General features: G+C 43.1%; 1 pseudogene; it reads right to left on the minus strand.

Annotated features, from left to right (window-relative positions):
- Nucleotides 1-1,565: 1,565 nt before the first annotated feature.
- Nucleotides 1,566-2,692, minus strand: LOC110326063 (annotated as a pseudogene).
- Nucleotides 2,693-4,336: the final 1,644 nt, after the last annotated feature.

Below are 4,336 nucleotides of genomic sequence, written 5' to 3' on the forward strand. Positions count from 1 at the left end.
GCAGAGACTGAAGGAATGACCATCCACCCCACCTAGGGATCCATCCCATCTGCAGACACCAAACCCAGACACTAGGGCTCATACCAAGAAGCACTTGCTGACAGGAGCCTTGTATGGCTGTCCCCCTACAGGCCCTACAAGAGCCCGACCAATACAGATGCTGATGCTTGCAGTCAACCATTGCACTGAGCATGGAGGTCCCAATAGAGGAGTTAGGAGAAGGACTGAAGGAGCTAAAGGGGTTTGCAACTACATAGGAAGAACAACAACATCAACTAACTGGACCCCCCTGCCCCAGAGCTCCCAGGGACTAAACCACCAACCAAGGAGTACACATGGAGGGACTGACTGCTCCAGCTCCATATGTAGCCGAGGATGGTCTTGTGGGGCATTAATGGGAGGAGAGGTCCTTGGTCTTGCAAAGGCTGGATGCCCCAGGGTAGGGAGATGCTAGAGCATTGTGGTGGGAGTGGGTGGGAGGAGAACCCTCAAAGAGACAGGGGGAGGGAGGATAGGATAGGGGGCTTTCAGAGGAGAAACTGGGAAGGGGAGAACAACATTTGAAATGTAAACAAATAAAATAACCACAAAAAGAAAGCTAAAAAGAGTGTCCAATGATATCAATTTAAGTCTTCAGTCACAGAAGTTAATAAATTATGTGGTCACAAAATCTTCAAGCCCAGAAGACAATTTTGCTACTTAAGCTCTACTGAGTCGTAAATGCAGCTATTTGCTACCAGTAAATTCTGCGTTTCAAATACAAAGTACTATAATTACTGGTTCTATTCTTATTAAATGTCATTGAAATGCTTGGAGTGGCAGCACAAAACACGAAGGAAACTATTTCTCATGATCGTGTTTAGTCACTTAAAATTTCTTGTCTTTCAACTTTCATGTTGGCCAACTTTAAGTACTTTAAATATATAACCATAAACATGGGCACATAAATATTTATGTATTGCAGAAGGAATTTAGTAGATTAGGTGTTCCTGAATGAGCCCTCTGGTCAGACTCCAAATTCTTCGAAGCTGGAGAATGTAGTTTATGAATGTTCTGAAAGACTGTTGTGATTGGCCTGTGGAGGAATTCCAAACCAGGACGTGAAGGAAAGCGAGAGCGAACTTGTAAAGTCAGAAGGACCCCTAGGAGCAAAGACAGTAAAAGATGAATGTAAGAGGGATAAAACGATTAGCTCCGAAGAGCTATTTATTGATTGGTTGGTTGGTTGGTTGGTTGGAGAGAGGTTGCTGCGGCTTTTATTTCACATGTCTAACCACTCAGAAGAATGGGGGTCCTTGCTTGTGGCCTCCCTAGAGATTGCACTGGAGTTACCAGAGCTGTAGACACGAGATGGAAAGTCATGTGACAGAAACAATGATTCAGACCAATCATATGATTGCAAAGCTAGGGCTTCCGGCAAGGCTCCAGGTGTCTGGGCGTGGCTTTGGACCTCTGAGGAAGCCACACCAAGGGAAGATCAAGGACTGAGCCAGTTTTGAGCAGCCTCCATGACATCAGGAAAGTGAGAATTAGCAGCTGGTGGCTCTCGGGATCTTCAGCTCAAGCTATACGTGATCCTGAAGGACGTGCCAGCAAACTTGGCCTTGCTCCTCTTTGATCCTAGATACCTGATTGTACTTAGCCAGTGCTCAGATCAGTAAGGAGCACCAGTCTTGATCTGCCCAGGGCAGAACCCCACCACCAGGTCAGCTATGAAAGTTTCCTCAGTCTCCCCAGAGTTGACCAGGACACCATGACACACCAGCCAGTTTACATGTCTGCAGAGACTTGGTCACAGAGCAAATCTGGTTCATTTTGAGTAGGAGGCAGTTGCAAGACTTCTTGCCCACAGCCTTGGCAATCTGCTTAGGGTTGGTTACTCTGAGATGATTGCCAGCCGCCTGGATGCCTGCTGTAAATTCATGCCAAGCTTCCCAGTCATTCTGGTCAATGGAGTCTTCAATGGGCACCACTGGACACTCCCAGATGAAAGACTTGTAAAATTCAACCAGCTGGTTGGGCATGATGTATCTGCTGGAGTCACTCACTGGGTGACTTGAAATCCAGGTCCTCCTTATGAGACCTATAGAACTCGGAGGCAACCATCTCCATGACAACAATGAAGACCTGTTCAGCGTAGCCAGTCTTCACAATTAAGGTCTTCAGCAGCTCCAGGAGCATGTCTTTTCTTTTCTTTCCAGAATGTTAGGTGCAACTCTGCCAGCATCACCCACATCCTTCCTGTAATTCTGCATGGTGCTATCCTTCAGGTTGTGGTAAGCATCTATTCCAATGTGCATAGCTTCCTGGATACAAGAAAGCTCTTACCTTGCTTGTTGCCAGTATGAGAACCACCGTTGTTCACGTTGAAAGCTGGGATCCTCAGGATGATTTCAGGGTTGCCAACCAAGACAACAATGGGACAGTATAGGCCATCAGTTTGTCCATCTTTTTCTTGTTCCCCAACATTCAGTTTCTTGCTAACCAGAGTGGGTGCAATAGTTTTATTGATGTGCTCAATAGCCTGTGAGACACCTTTCCCTGTGTTGCACATCTTATTATTGACACGGAGTTCTAGGGTCTCGTAGATAGCACTGCTCAGAACAGACCTTTGAGCTGTAGAGATCAGTCTCAACAGTGGGATTCCATAAGTCTCAACGATCTCTCCGGCATGGATAGTGAGAATATACATAGTGAATTTCTGGCGGTTAGACGGCTACGGGTTTCTGTAGATACTGAAGAGAGCATTGGCAGATATTCTTATAATGGAGAAAAGTTTGGAAATAAAACTTAATCCGAGCCAGGAGTAGCAGTGCATACTTGTGATCTGAGCATTCTAGAAATGGATTCAGATGAACTGGGATGTTGGAGATAGGTTAGTAGTACATCAAGTCCCTCTCTCGGCACAACACAGTCATTTATGTGCTGGGGATGTAGCTCAGTGACAGAACACGTGACTATATTACACAAGACTCTGGGCTCAATCATCAGTTTTGAAAATAATAAAGCTTATTTTAAAGCAAAAGAAAACCCCAATATATCAACAGGAAGCTTCAGACATTTAAGGGTGGATTTTTGTAAGTCAGAGAAAAATATACTAGATGCACTTAGGGTATAAAAATTGGATTCATTACTACAGAGCCTCCAAATAAAATGAAGGAAAATAAGTCAAAGAGATAGATGGAAACAGGATAAAAAAAAAAACACAAAAAGAAAACAAGAAAGTATACTGAAGGGGCCATAGTTGCAGAAAAAGATCCTGTGATTTTTAAATTATCCAAGGCCACAGACACATAAACTATGAGGGCAGAGCAGAGTTGGGTGGCTGTTTCGGCTGGCTGCAGAGGCACAGGCAGTCATGATTCTTTATTACGATGATTGACCAGCCAGATAAATCACAGTTCAGTAAGTTATGGGCTTGCAAGATGGAGGGGAAACAGGCGAATGTCTCAGCAAGCTGTAGAAGGATGCTGGCTTTATCGGCAGATACATGTGGACCCATCCAGATATGAAGCTCTCGAACAGCCAGCAAATATAAATGACTTATGAGGATAATATTTCAAGGCATAATAATACAGCTATATCTAGTGTTCTTCTAAGATCTGGGTTATTAAATATTAAATATCAATGCTGTAAATTATAGTAGCAGCTTTATATGACTAAATTAAATTCAAACAAAACCTAATTTTCTTAATCATGGGCTGTAATCCTCCAGGAACATATGCTATTAACTCAACTACAAATGGCACAGAAATTGTACGACTTCAGCTATGGTATTCGCTGTCAAGTTCTAAGCTGGGGCAGACTTCTCTGTAAATCTCCTGTAGGGATTTATTTCATCTATAATGACGATGGTTTTTTTTACAAAGAAAGTCATCTTTTCATACTCTGATTCCCTTTTCTCCAATCTCTTTCCATTTCCATTATCCTTTCCCTTTTCTCAGTGTCAATATTTTGAAAAGATTTGTCTTATTTTTAAGTGTGTGTGTGTATGTGTGTGTGTGTGTGTGTGTGTGTGTGTGTGTGTGTGTGTGTAAGGGGCTTGAATGTTTACACTTATGAGTGTAAAGGCCTATAGTGTTCAGAAGAGGGCACTGGGTTGTCACCACAGGGGCCAAAGCTCATGAAATTATGATTCTGACTCTTTAAGGGATTTTTGTGTTCCTTTTACCTGTTTAGTAGTGTTTGCCTGTAGTTCTTTAAGGACTTCTTCCTGTTTAGCAGTGGTCTCCTGTAATTCCTTGAGGGATTTTTGTGCTTCCTCTTTAAGGGCTTCTACTTGTTTAGCATTGTTTCCCTGCATTTCTTTGAGTAAGTTATTAATGTCCTTCTTCAA

The sequence above is a fragment of the Mus pahari genome, chromosome 9 (genome assembly GCF_900095145.1).
Source record: "Mus pahari chromosome 9, PAHARI_EIJ_v1.1, whole genome shotgun sequence".
Classification (NCBI taxonomy): Eukaryota; Metazoa; Chordata; class Mammalia; order Rodentia; family Muridae; genus Mus; species Mus pahari.